Here is a 16,013-nt window from a genome sequence, read left to right on the forward strand (position 1 = left end):
ATATAACACTGAGATGGCTTTTCAGACCCTATTTATAGGAGTGTTGAAATCATTTTCAGTTTCAATTTCTGCGATTTTTTACTCAATTTCTGGATTCATTTTGATAGATATATAATTGTAAATACAAATATAATACTGAGATGGCTTTTCAGAAACTTCATAGGAGTGTTGAAATCATTTTCAGTTTCAATTTCCGCAATTTCTTGATCAATTTCTGGATTCATTTTGATAGATATATATTTGTATATACAAATATAATACTGAGATGGCTTTTCAGACCCTATTCATAGGAGTGTTGAAATCATTTGCATTTTCAATTTCTGCAATTTCTTACTCAATTTCTGGATTCATTTTGATAGATATATATTTGTAAATACAAATATACTCAATTCTGGATTCATTTTGATAGATATATATTTGTAAATACAAATATAATACTGAGATGGCTTTTCAGACCCTATTCATAGGGGTGTTGAAATCATTTGCATTTTCAATTTCTGCAATTTCTTACTCAATTTCTGGATTCATTTTGATAGATATTTATTTGTAAATACAAATATAATACTGAGATGGCTTTTCAGACCATATTTATAGGAGTGTTGAAATCATTTTCAGTTTCAATTTCTGCAATTTCTTACTCAATTTCTGGATTCATTTTGATAGATATATATTTGTAAATACAAATATAATACTGAGATGGCTTTTCGCCACCGAGCTAATCAACAACTGTACCCTTTTGTGGTTTCGAGCTGACCCGCTCTCTCTTTCTCGAAGATTGTAAAATAGACTTGGCTTGAGTTGACTGAGGAAAAGAGATTATATTATTTCTCGTGCAATGAAGGAGCTATCCTTTAACCCGGATATTATGTACTGAATTGTTGAAGGTTGTCGCGAATTGTCCGGCGAAGTATTTCGTATTTCTATTACTTCTTTGTTATTTCCCCGCAACCGCGCATTCTCCTCCTTTAGTCGTTTAACCTCTTCTAATAATGCCGTTCTACTGGACTCTTGGTTCAGCGCGTTACGATCTTGATTGCAGTTCCTTACGATCACTAAACAAAAATAAATAAACTCCTGCTTGTGAGATTTTCAATTTGACAGTTCTCGTTGTAAAATATCCAAGAAAAAAAGGGCACTTTTATTTTAACAAATTTTATAGGTATATAGAAAGGGTCTCTAAATGGTTATAAATAGCTTTTGCAAAATTTTACACAGCAATACATTATTGTATTTATATTCTCCAATTTCTTCAAAATATAATCCTGAATTATTTTCCAAATGCTGAATCTCTACTGGACAAGGCTGAGTGGGTTGTCCGAATGAAGTGCGTAGTATTAAAAGAAAAACCAACATTGTTTTTAACGGACTTATTTTGATGGATTGCTTCGTTTTCCGTTGGGACGTTCTAGGATCGGCACGGCAGGAAACGGCTGTTTAATTCTCAAACAGAATAAACTCCAAATCAAAATCGCCACAATGTTTAATTCTCAAATAGAATAAACTTCAAATCAAAATCACGAGTTAATTCCAAGAATAAAAAAAATCACGATGTTTAACTTCAAAGGTTTTACAGAAACTGAATTTTATTTAAAGACAAGAAATACATGATAGATTGAAAAAAGTGCAAATGAAATTAAAAGTGCAACTATGCAATAATATACAAGCGTGGGAACAGGTAAAAAACAAAAATATACAAATCGGAAAATGAGATCCGTGAAACACAAAAATTTTAAGCTGTTCACACGCTTGCATAAATTAATGACAAAAAAAGATTATGGTTGCACTTTACAAAAAATGGAATTTAAATGAAATTTGAACATAATTAATAGCAAAAAGATTATTGTTGCACTTTACAAAAAATTAGTTAAAATGAAATATGAACAACGGCCTTTAGACGGATTCTTTAGCTTTGTTCTAGTTGGTTGTTCATTGGCCTTGGCAAGCACTGCAAGTTGCTTTCTATATATTTCGAGAAGAAAAATAAAATAAATTTAATGCAACAACATGTCGCGACTACACACAAACATATGTACTTTTCTACGATTTATTTTATAAAAATTACATCTTTAAATTCCTCTGACAGCAACTCAATATTGTTTATTATGGCAGCTTCTCCGTGAATTTGATGTTTTATGTGCACGATGCCGCGAGTTGTAAAAACTGTTGATATTTGTTTTTGTTTTTTTTAGATTAAGTGAGGCATGAAGAATTTGTTGGTTTTTCTTAGTAAGGCACTCGCGCATGTAAATAGGATAATCGGAGTCTAATCCTAAGTATGAGTTGTCGTTTGTGAACTTTTCGGTATTCGGAAATTTTTCCAAGTAAAACGTTCCTTTCATACGATGAAAAGAATTTGATAATAATAGGTGCAGTGCTGGATTTTTCATTGTGACGAGTGCAAAAAATACACCTTAGTGTTGGCGCCATGATATCAAGTGATAGGCATAAGTGGTTGAAAATACTAACAAGATTTGGTTGGTCGATAGGTATGTTGTAAAGAACAGCATCCGTTGAAATGTTGTTGTTTTCAAGTTATTCTAGTGCTTCCTTAATAGATGCTATCTCTGACGTAAGAATATTTGCACTTTTAGTAGCAGGCGTTTTGGTTTTTAGAATTTCAACGTCAGAGATGACATTGGTGACGTTTAGATTAAGAGTTTCAATTTCGTGTTGCATTTTTTTATCTCGTTCCTTCAATTTCAAGTGATCGTCTTCAATTTTAGATAACCGAGATGCGAAATTTTTAATATCGGTTTGAATTTCACCAATTTGTTGATCGATATTTAATAGAGTTGATTCGATTTTGGATATTTATTCCTTATCTTGGGTTATTTTATGGTTTTTATGATAGAAAATACTAAGTATATCGATTTCTCTGGTTTCTCTTTTACTCACTTACACCAATTGAGTGATGTATTTATTTATTGCGCGCACAGATACAATTTCGGTTTCTGGTTTAAAGTTTTAACTGTATTTTATTCAACTGACTTTTGGGAATGACGTCCTCTTTTCATAATCTTTTATTTTATTTTATAACTTTTAACCGTCACAAATTCGTGGGGATGAAGCCCTCTTTTAATCGACACAAATTCTTGGGAATGAAGCCCACTTTCAATTCTTTGATTCGACACTCCCGACTCGGATTTGAATTTCGGTTAGAGCCCCCAATTGTAGTTTTTCTTTCTTCTTTAAAATAAACCTCGTACACCGATTGCGTTTTAATTAATTTCTTCATTTAGGTATTCACTTATAATGATTTTGAAAATTTAAAAGTGGAAAAGTGAAAAGTATAATATAGTGAATATATTTAATGAAAAATTTAGATAATATAATAAAACGCACCAAAATGAAATTATAGAACGTAACTTTATCCACAAAATGTATAATTATGATAATTTCTATGATGATAAACTATGATGATAATAGTGATGATTCTAATGCTGACTCTTTTGATGATAATTGAGATGATGACTTTTTTCAATGATGATGATGATTTGGATAGTGATGATAATGATGATTACTTCTTTGATAATGATGATGACCACTCTGCAGTGGCGTCAAAAAATTTCACAATTGAGAATTAGTATTAGAACTTTTATTCAAAAATAAAAGGGTGGTAGCAACGCTAACGACCCAACACTTAGGTACGGAGAATTGGTATTGTTAATAAAGGCCAAACCTGGCTGGATGGAGATCATCCTCGGAGATCAACCTGGCTGGATGGAGATCATCCATCATTCCCCGCGAGGATTGAAACTAATTTTACCGCGTTTTTCGCACATCATCGCTGAACGCTCCTTCTATGTATCTGCAATTCGTTTGTGGAACTTACTTCCAAACGAATTGCAGAATATAGCCTCACCTGTCGCTTTTAAGAGGAAACTATATTTGCACTTCTCAAATCTTTAGGAACATTTGTTTATTTTTAAATTTTAATGATTTTGATACTGTATTAATTAAATTAATTAATTTTTTTCATAATCATCTTTCTTAAATTTTTTTTTTTGTATTCTTACTTTTTAGCTTAAACTGAATTTATCATCGTAAAATTGTAAATTGTACATATTCTAGATACTCTAAAAGATTTATATCTTAACGTGTCTTTGTTAACTTTAAATTATATTGAAATAAATTGAAATTGAATTGAATTGAATTCAGAACGAAAGTTTTGTCTAAGACAATTTGACATTTAGGATGGAATAAAATGGCGGGTGCGATAAAATCACACTTCCGCTGTTGTCGCTGATGTTAAGCGAAGAGGTGCATAGGCAACATCTTGTAAACATCTTATAACTTCTTCATAAATTCGTTGTTAGAAAATGCTCTGAGGACGTGTCCAGGGAGTGCATAAAATTGGATGGATCACTCCTGATTCTCCCTGAATCGGAGTTTTGAGGCGCTTTTCAGTGTGGACATTTATACAATTTTTTTTTTAATTAATGATGGTGCCATAATCCTATCCGTGCAAAGTTTCTTAACGGCAACTATTTTTTTCAACAATGTTCAAAACAGCACAACTTATTTCCTGGGTTTTGGAACATATGAAACCAATGCCATTTTCTTCGAAAATCCGAAAAGTGGATGGTATTGTTTTTTGTTGTTTATTTTGATTGAAATATTATACTCATTTAGAAGTCCAAATGGGACGCACTTAAATTCGTATTGGCATTGAGGGGTAATAAAGGCAGTAATGTGTTTAGATTCTTCATGGGGAGGAATTTGCTCGTAACCACTCATTAGGTCAAGGATTATAAACACGCGCGCGTTTATCATAGAATTCAAATGTTCTTCAATGTTCGGAGTTGGAAAATTTTCGCGGATAGTGTTAGCATTTAACTGTCTGTAATCGACTCACATTCGGTAAGAATTATTTTCCTTTTTTACTAAGAGAGCGGGGCTGGCAAACTTGGAGGAAGACTCCCCAATAATTTCATTTTCTAATAGTTCATTTATAATCGAATTTACATGTTCAAGCCCCTGGTACGCATCGCGATAGGGCTTGTATCTCACTATTTTATTTTATTTTATTTTAACCGGATTTTCATTGTCACCTGACTTGTTTGGCCATTTCAGAAAGATTGAGAGCAACGCAGTTTCCCCAATTGTTAAATATGTTCATTAGTACGACTTTAAGAGGTTCGTTAAAGGTATATTTTCCAAATGAAATGTTCTGGGTGATTATATTTTACCTTGAATGGGTTTGGTTTCTCAAAACTCGTTTTTGCCCCTTATTCCTTATTTCTTATCCTTATTTTTCAAAAACTAACCTCTAGAAGTTTCTTGTGCAATAATGCCTTCATAGGCTTCGGCTTTTGTAAGTACTTGCTTGACCGTCGAACATTCGGATGCGGTCAAAATGTTAATCAACCGACGCACGATTACTAAGTCCTGATATTATATATTTGATTATAGTGAAATCGAATGAATCGATAAGAATATGGTAGTTCATAAATCATAATAATATAAAGTCTTGGCAAAATTGTCTTCTTTACAAAGTTCAAAAAATCTGTTAAAGTAGTACTTCGAAGATCTTGCATCTTTTATTAGTTAAATTATTGCTATTAAAATAAACTCACTGACCATTTTCTAAATGTACTGCTAAATGAGTTACTGTGGATAGGATAACCAAACATTTTCCTAACCGCCTTACTCAAACTGAGGTACCAATAAGCGTAATAAATTGGAACCTGCAGATATAAACAAGCTCTTCTTGCGAATCCTTTATCGTTAATTTTAGGGTATTTTTTTTACCCGTTTTCTCTTTATGTATCCACGATTTGTTTTTTATACTTTCCATTGCGTTAATTAAATCACCAGGACGATGGTTAAGGTTAACCATATTTTTAAGTATTGAATTAACCACATCCGAACCTTGGACGAGAAAAAAGAAATGTTTAAATCATCTCTAGCAGATTTAATCGCTTTTGCGACATTGAAGAACGCAGACAATTTTTTATAAGTTTTAGTTTTGAAAAATGTCGTTCCCCAGTCGCGTTAAAATCATCAAACATCTATACATTTTTAAAGCTACCATAACATTTGTGAACGTTGATTGGACCATTTTATCTGATATCAATTTAAGTAACTTCTCGGCATGCACAATCTCAGATTTTTCTGACGTATCCTCTGATTGCAACATGAAGACCTTGAATTGCACCATCTAGTTTATAAACTCTGTTTCGATGTCGTCGGAATAATATTCGATGAATTTTATATAGGCGTCTTTGATCTGTTGGTTCGTCTTTGTCATGAAATCTGTTAAAAACAGAACAGAGAATGAATGTCCCTATAGGCTTTTAATCGTCGCGATAATTCTCCGTACAACAAGTCTTGTATTGGCTAATACGTTTCAATTTTAAACTTTTTTCCATTTAGTAAAACTTCTTCTGCAAATCCTTCATCATAATACTTTTTTCTTCTTCGAACCCTCTGATTTCATCACTGTATTCGATGTTGGTTTTTTCGTTTGCCTGCATCTCATACTCATCAAACCTTGTAAAAGATACTTTTTTGAGAACTAATTCCTTTTCAATATTATTTTCAAAGATTCAATGTTACTCGGCCCACGATCAAACTTCGAATGCCAAATATCGGTACTCGCCTTTCCAGTATTATCCTGTAAGTCCTAGGATCGTCAACTACCATAATATCAACATCAAAAGTTTGCCCTTGAATTTCTACTACGTTCGTTATTTTCCCTAACGGTATAACCTGAGTCCCACCAAACCCACGCAACGAAATTTGACAAGGATTAACCTTCCATTTGTTTTGGTCAACGATACTTTTAATAATTGTCGTACAGCAACTACCCAAATCAATGTATCCTACCATTTCTACATCTGCCACTTTAACTGTCGGGGGATATTCATCGCTCGGATAAATAGCGTCAGCAATAGAAGCCATTTTACGATTCTTGCAATCTGTGACATTCTTGGTGACACTGGAAACAAACGCGCCATTTTTTTTGACAATTATCTGTCAAATGATTAAAATGTCCACACAGGTAGCATTTCCGCGACTCAGGGAACCTGGATGGTCTATTTTTGGGATAATCTCGAAGCGGTTTTGGAGTTCCGTCAGAATTTATGGGTTTGGGATAATCTTGAAGTAAATAACCCGTTCAAGTCGCCGTGGCAAATCATATTGGTCGGCAATTTTCTGCCTATTTTTGGATTGGTTTTCGACATCTTCAAAGCGCTTGATTTGCACGAGCAATCCTTGATGTGGTTCAAATGATCCTGAGAGTAGAGCCGTTTTTAAAAATTCATTATCCAATCCGGATATTATGAGACGAGATACGGAATCGTTCGAGAGTTTTATTTTCTTACTTAACCGCACATTATAGAAATAACTCTCTATACATGCACTGGGTTTTCGCTTCCTTCCCATTAGTTTTAAATGTTTGGTGCTATCATCACCGATAGAAGGGAAACTCTTCTGGATTTCTCGTTTAATTTGCTTTTAACCTTTCGATATTTTCTATCCATGCGTGGATAGAGATTTCGTTTTTCTGGGGATCAAATTCGGGGATGAAGATGTTACTTTCGTTCAACCCCATAGTGAATGGACGACTCACCTGATTGTTTATAAACTGAAACCAAGCTGGCTCTTGATGTGCTCAAGGTTTCGTTCAGTTCACGCTGCCTTCGAGCTTCGGCTAACGCGTTTAAGAGTTGAGCCTCCATTTCACACTTCTTTTTTGACATATTCTATTTCTATATTTTCTTTATATTTTTTTTCTGTTTTATTTTTCACCGCCACGCCACCGCGGCGATAAAATTGTATTTTTTTTTTTATGTTAACTCACTGTTTTCCTTCTTACATTTTTTTCTTTTATTATTTTTTTAACATTGCCTAACGGGCATCTTCCAGGTTGTGGGTGGGTTGGTGTTGGCGTTGAGGTTGATGTTGCTAAAATGGCTGATGTCTGGGGTGTGTTTTGTGTTGAACTTAGTTGTCTATTATTTATGAACTCGAGCTCAACTGGTAGGCTGCTGGTGCTGGTATTGCCTGAAACTAAAAGTCTTAAAAAAGTTTTTAAACTGAATTTATTTAACTTTACCAACCTAGCTCTAGGTCTGAAGTTGTAGTCCTCCTACACTTCAAAGTTTCACTCAGAAACTCCAGTCTTGGCATTAAATGCCAAGTTTTTTTGGGAGCTGCTCCAGACCCCGACCTTGTGCACAGTTCCATTTTCTTCCTCTTCCTTCTGTATTTTTCTTTTAAGGCGGTATATCTTTCTTCAACATCCATGGGAGTAGTTCCAGGAATGGAACTGGATATTGTCATGAATATTCTCTGCTTGCGGTTGGAATCTCTATAGTCGGTTCTCTTCATATCCCAGAGAATTGGGTTTTCATAAATTTTGGTGATAAGGTGCTCATCGTCGCTGTCTAGAATTAAGAAAAGAAAAATTTATTTTTGTCTTGCTTCAATTAAATAAATAATACTGAAATTAAATAAAAGATAAAGAATATTTTCTTTTTTTTTTCATTTCGATTTTTTTTATCCACCCTATTACATATATTTTAGCGTCCTTAATAGAACAATCGAGAAGCTGAGTATCATGACTTCTGTGAACCTTTCCAGAGCTACCCGGTTTTTAATTTAATTAATAATTTCTTTTATATCTGATTCATATAAATCTGCCTGTGTAACAACGGTCGGGTTTTTATCGAAAATTATTAGCATTGCGTAACGTGAAAGGCTGTACATCACTAATATAGGTTATATATTCATTTAAATAATTTGGTAATATATTAAATATGATGTTAAACACAAACAAAATGGCATTATACATAATTCTTTGGTTCACACTCATCCAAGGCAATTTAACCCGGGCTGTGCTGTGATTATTTTGTTCGAATTTTGCAATGAAACTTTCAGGGATTATAGATTAGCATTTTCTTAACCTAAATAATTTTTTTTTTTTTTTGAGCATGCACAGGTAACACAGGTATAACCATTTCTGAAGTGTAACCATACGGTCACGCTAGCACCACTAGGGTCCGTATTGATTTTTCTGAAAAAAAAAAAACATTTTTGAATCATATGAAATAAAACTATATAAATTTTTAAACGGAATAATTATTTTTATTTGAAAAAGAATAATGTACAATGTTTATGATTGTGTGTGATACTCTTGGAAGCATTTTATACAGAGACCAACATTACATTTTACACAGCTTGTGCTCATAACACTTTTGCGGTTATCTCCTGCGCAGCGTCTTCTTTTTGCTAGTGGAGCTGAAAAATGGTCAGTCCTATCAAAGCGAATGTTTTTCTTTTTTGGCCAGATTGGATTGGAAGTTCACCATAGTGTGTACAGTAGTAAACCTTTTGAACTCCAACTGTGATAAAGTTTTCTTTCCTCTGTGTAGCTGCCAGGCATTATTTACTGCCACATCTACGAGCCAAGTAAATATTGAGCTCCACCATTTTTTCCCAAGTTAAGATATTCTGTGATTGTTGACATTTTGATCCAGGCGATCAACTCCACACATGTATTTATTATATTATGTTATGGAACAAGGCCGAACGATGCTTATTTTCTTTCCTGCTTCTCTAGAATATCGAGATGCTGAAGAAGTTGCAAGTGCACCCAAACAAGTAGAGGCAATGCAAACAATAGAGTTATCAACCCATTTTATCAATTTTATGCCTGTTTCTTGTGGGGAACTAGGGGATTTAAAAAAAATGAAAATAAAAAAAATGATATTTTCAGTCCCAGCGGAAGGTTCGACATGCTGGCAGTGCGCAGCTATGACTCGGTCGGATTGGGGGAGGTTCTTCTCCGCTTCTGATTATTCCACAAAATTATTTTTTTCATGTCGATTCTTGAAAAGGGGAAATATATTAGGAATTTCTTTTCGAGCTGGAATTTTAGTATAGGGGAACACGAAACAAGGGAAAAAAAATGTAGTCAGATGTTGGTGACTCGCTTGGTACCCACCCAGCCACTGACTTTAGAGTCAGGGCACCGTAGTCGTCTATGACCATAAATTTAATAAGACGACCCCAAACTTAGACAATACAAAATTTAACTCATTCTACAACAAATTGAAAGCTCCCGTGGACAATCTAGGCCATTATCTGCATTTTAATGCAAAGAAAACGTAATTTTTGAAATTCAGAATCAACATTTCATTTTATTAAAAAAAAATGACAAAATTTATATTAAAAAGCATTCAATGCTAAATTTTTCTTTTTAACAAAAAAAATTAAAGGCAAAAAGTTCGGTAGTTCATAATTCATATTAGTTTTCTTTTTTTTGGTTTTTTGTTTTTTTTTTTTTATTTTGGAAAATGAGAAAAAAAAATAGGTTTACGGGTTAAATAAATTTATTTAAGAGGTGTTAATAATATGATATTTAATAATTTTTTTGTGAAATATAAAATAGGGCAAATATATTTTTTTTTATAATATACGTTAGAGTGTCCCAGCTTATAAGTGCGAATTTTTTTTTTTCGTTTTTGAATACGCATACAATTTAATTTTTTTTCTAATTGACCCTAATAACTAAAATATTGAATATTATAGAAATCGAATAGCGATAACCCGTGCCGACTTGATGCCAAACTTTTAAGAAAAAAAATGTATGGGAATTGTAGGAAAAAAATTTATTTTAAAACTTTTTTTTTTATTATTAAATTAAACACTATTTCACTTGTATTAAATATACATTTTTAAAAGAATATTATTTATTATCAAAAGCAAATTATTTATTGTAATTTGTTTTTAAAAGTTTTCTTTTGACAGTCAGGGTACATTAGTCTGTGTTCCTGTACGCAACGCAGTAAAAATTGCTTTTGTTCCTCTTCTACGGTGATTTTGCCATGGAAATCTTGCATCAATTTAACTGCTCTCTCTGCTGTATCATTAACGGACGGCTCTCAACGTCCTCATATGTTCTTTAGCTCGCAGAAAAGAAGCATTACTAGGCCATGAAGACGGACAATCGTTGAGAAAACTGTCATCTATGTTAAAACGAAGAAACAAGTTCTTGCTTTTGTTAGAAATGAAGTAAACCACACAGTTCTTCTTTTGAAGGAATATAGCGTTTACTGTAAACTGGTGGATTTACCTTAGATAAACTTTCAACTATCTTTATTTTTGTTTCTTCGCCTACATCATCGTCAAATAGAGACAAAACTGCTACTTCATCAACCAAATACCATAAATGCTGACAGAACTTCTGTAAAGCTGCTTTGGAGATCGTTTTATCGACTGTTTCATAAGCTTTCATAGTTTTTAAAAAGCACAAATCTTGGTAAGGAGCTTTGACTGCCAAAATACATTGCATCCAAATCCAAGGCTTAACATAGCATGTCACGATGAAGATGCAGACATCTAACAGTGCCACTTTGTCTTTGTTAGTAATTTTAAATTGAGAACTGAGTAATGATATTTTTAATGAATAAATCGCTCTCGCCATCCAGCGTGCCTGGTGCATAGGCATAGCACCTGGAGGCCGAATCTTATATTTCCTTTCCATATCTCCGCCAAGAAATATGATAGATAGTTCTATTAATTCTCTATAATCATCCCTAACAATTTGTTTGGTCAATTCAGTCTGGTAAAACTCTAATAGTTTTTCATTTTCATTCAACATTCAGATGGGATAACATTCCTGCAGGACTCTGTATTTTCTTGGGATCGATGTTCTTCCAGTTATCTCGGAATTTTTTGAATAATGGAATGTCAGGGTTGTTAGTCACTTGGCTTAATACTTGTTCATAGATGTGATGACGGCAAGCAAAAATAAGCACATCTCTATCAAATTTTTGTTCCAGAAGCACACAGGCTCACAACAAAGAATTTGGACCTTATCTTCGAGATTCCAGTCAGTAACCGCATTCCAAACTGCTTGTGCCTGTTCACTTCCAGTCGAGTTGTCCAACTTTGGCACAGCGATCAGTTGTTCTTTATCGCCATACGAAATGACTATCGGTAGGCGTTCTTCTTTACATTTGCGCGCATCCAAAGCTGGCAACAGTTTTCCATCCCAATGGACAGTCACAGCATCGGGTAGGTCGTTTTGAAAATCGGCTTTATTAGCTTCTGCCCGCTCTTTTCGTTTTTCTGTGCGAGTTCTCTGAATGGTGGACTTACTTATAGAATAATCGTCAGCATTGTGTCCTAATGCCTCAATAGTGGCTTCGAATTTCTCATACTTAACTGACACCTGTCCAAAGCTGCCACTAATTTTGGAGTTATAAAATTTTTGATCGTTGGCGTTTTATTAATATCGGACAGTGCAATCTCGGTTGGGGTGGACAAATCGTCTTGCAAAGTCGTTACTTCCATCAACTCAGAAGATGAATTTTCTTGATAAGATGACGTCGAAGCAGTAACGGATGCGCAGAAATCAGTCCGACGTTTTTGTTCCTTGATATTTCTAAGGCGCGATTTTCCTCTTTGTCGGTCAACTTTTTATCCACTCCAGCTAAGTGACCATATACGTATGAAAAATGGTAATGAATTACTTACAGTCATTTGTTTCGGAATCCGTGCGTACGTTGTCCATTTGGCAGCTGTATGATGGGGAATAATTTTTACCAAAAAATATTTCTCCTATTTTTCTCACACTTAAATTTTGTATCTTTTTTATTTGTTATATATTGTGTGTGCCGGCACAATATTAATTTATTCGTTTTACTTTTTTTTTTTTCTCATTAACTCTGTTTCTATCAAAACTGTTTTTTTTTTTTATAATTTATGTTTATAACTTTTTTTTATCTTTTTTTTTTTTATTCTAGAAGCGATCTTTATATTCTATTAATCTTTATTTTGTTTTATTAAAAATTAGAACGCCTTTTCTGGGTTTGGGAGGAGTCCAATGAGGTCTGGGTCTCGATGTCAAATCGGTGGTTGGTGGTGGTGTTGGAACCAGCGAGGTTTATCCCCTTTTATTTTCTTCTTATTGAAAATAAAGAATAGGGTCTCGTGGTTAGTGGTGGTGTTGGACGTGGCGAGCGGGATTCAGCGAGGTTTAGGGCCAGCGCACGAGGAATTTCAAAAATCCGGCGCTGCCCTACTGAAACTCCGTAGCAAATTGTATGAAATGCCTATCAAAAAGAAAAAAATAATAAGGCGAAATGATTGCCTTCTACACGATTGGTGTATGTGACTTGAACGTTTCTTACCTTAAATTTTTTTATTTTTAATTGATTGATTATTATATAATTACCAAAAAAAGGCACGATTCAACATAAACGTTGATTATTATTATTGATGTGGTTTTTAATAGGTTTTCCTCTTATTTAACTTTCTTCTTTTTTTTTTTTAATTTTTACTCGCGGACGACTAAACTTGTCTTGCTGGGGGTGTGGATTAAAAAGAACGTGATCAGCCAAAGTTTATAATGGCGTCATTTCCGTAGTTAAGACTTTCGTTCAGTGAACGAAGGATTGTCTCGCGTTGCCATAGCTCTTTTTTTTTTGTTTTTTATGTGGAATTCCATAGTGGAATTTTTTTAGGTGGCGGCGACATGCTACATTCTTTCATTGTTATGCATTTATATGATCCACGAGGCATCTTCTTTAATTTATTCTTATGTTCGATGGGGCAACTTGTCGGGATTCGATTTTCTCTGATGGTTCCTGTTGCATTGTAACATCTTGCCTTGAGATACGTGAGAAAAGGAAAACCCGTAAGCAAGTTATCAAAATAAAAAGAAAATGGTAGAACTCTGATGTTTTCGCCAAAGTCATCTATCAAGGAATGTCCGAATTTCCAGAATCGAAAATTTCTGTATTGCTTTGCCATCTTTGTTTATTGCATATCTTGCCGAACAATCACTAATGTGCTCCAACAACTCGTCATCAAAAAAACGTTCGAAGAGCTTACTTTGCTCATTTTTAACCGTTAGAATTTGCACAAAAAATTGTTCGTTCAAAGTCTGTTGTGTGTGACCGTATGGTCACATTAGCACAACACGGGTTTTAATTAACATTTCTCTTATTGGAGTAAATCCATTACATAGAAAAACTTAGTACCTACAGTACGAGATATGTCTGGTGTAGAATCGACACTTTCGACATGATTATTTAAAATTAAGTTAATATTCACATAAGTTAATATTAAACCAGACCTTTTTGATCTCTCAATATGTCTCGATTTCACTTGCTATCTTGATGGACATTGATTTTTTTTCTTTTCGGAAACAAAAAAAAAAAGCAGTATATTAGCATTGCAATAACTAAAAAATAAAACCGTTGTATGGCTTATGAGTACTTTTTTTAACACACCAGAATAGAGGCTGTAAAAAAAATTGAAACATGAAATAACAGCGATTTTGATTGCTCTCTACCGCATCATGGAGATGAATGCGGTAGAGACAAATCCAAAATCGCTGTTTTTCATTTTTTCATGACTTGTTTAACGTAGGTATAAATATTTATAAAAAAAATTAATAATATAGATTTCTATTTACATATGTAATCGACAATTACTGGTTATGTATTATTAATACATAATAAAATACTGATAAGTTGGTATAGATACACCTTATAATAAGATTTAAAAAATAAGATTTTAATCAAATTTAACAGACAAAAATAGAAATGAATTCAAAATATATGTACCTACAACTTTCAAAAATATATTTCTAAATGGAAATTGTTAAAATAATAATTTTGTAAAACTGAGAAAATGATACTTTCATACTACTTATTGACTCATATTATCTAAAATGAATTTTAAGACAATTTTTTAAAACTCTGTTCAGTTAGAAAATCGTTTATTTAAATGATATTTAAGTTTCAGCAATATTATTGCGTGATGTTTTAGTTAAAATAATTTAAATTTTTTATTACATATTTTCAATATCTTAATAAATGAAAATAAAAAAAAAATAACAGTTTGCGTCTTATTTGGAATGTTTCAATGTTTTGTTCAAGTTTGTTTTTGGATATTAAGGACGTCTTTGCCGAGAAGTAAGTAAAACAAAACAATTTATCAATTTATGAATAGCTCCTGAAGAGGAGGTCCTCAACCGTTACAGATTTTGGCAATTCGAATTCAGAGTTAATCAAGAAAATTATGATAAAAAATTTGTCTTTACGTTGTACAATAGACATGGACAATAGAAATGCAATTATAGTTCATATTTATTAGACTGCTTCAAAAAAAATTATTTTTTTTGTTCATAGTTATATCAAAAATATTGTTGGAAACGACGAAAAAAAAACCTGTATAAGTTATAGCCCTTTATATTAATATGATTTAGATGTAAAAATTGTGTTTTTGAGTTTGGAATTTTATAACTTTTTAATGGTTCATCAAAAAGGCTAGATTTATTCATTTTCTTCAAATGAATTAAAACTTTTTCTGAGCTATTGTGGGTAAGAAGAGAACAAATAGATAAAGCTCAGAAAAAGTTTTTAATTCATTTGAATTAATTTTTTATTTAAAAATTATTTTTTTTTTTTAATTCACTCAGTTTGTTTATTTTTTTTTTAATTACTTTCAGTAGTCTTTTTTATGAAAAAAAATTGTTTTTTTAAGAAAATAAACTTTAATAAATAGCGAACAAAATTAATACTCATTTACGTGTTTTTTTGACTAAAATGATATGAAAGTGAAAAAAACACTAAAAAAATGAAAAAAAATGTGTTTGATGCAAAATTGCGGAGAAACGGTTTTCCGCAGAAAAAAAAAATTTGAGACAAACTTAAATTGTAATAAATTCTTGATTGGTTGTAGAAAAAATCGTAGTTTGGCAAATATAAAGCCAGTTAAAAGAAAAGAGAGCGAAAACCATAAAAACCGTCATACATAACTCGAAAACGGGACGAAAACGAGAAAATTGCCACTTAAGTTTTTCGACTTAAAATGACCTCAGGAATCCATGGTTTTCATTTGGGGCGGTGCGTGAGGTGACTGTGAGACACCCTGTATAGACGAACCACGCTAGCAATAAGGGCCTTTATCTTCAAGGCGAGGACTGCTTTAATTCACTCGTTTAAGGTTTATACTGGATTATTTGGTTTCTCGCACTTTTGAGCTCCCAC

This window comes from Episyrphus balteatus, chromosome 2 (genome assembly GCF_945859705.1).
Source record: "Episyrphus balteatus chromosome 2, idEpiBalt1.1, whole genome shotgun sequence".
Lineage (NCBI taxonomy): Eukaryota > Metazoa > Arthropoda > Insecta > Diptera > Syrphidae > Episyrphus > Episyrphus balteatus.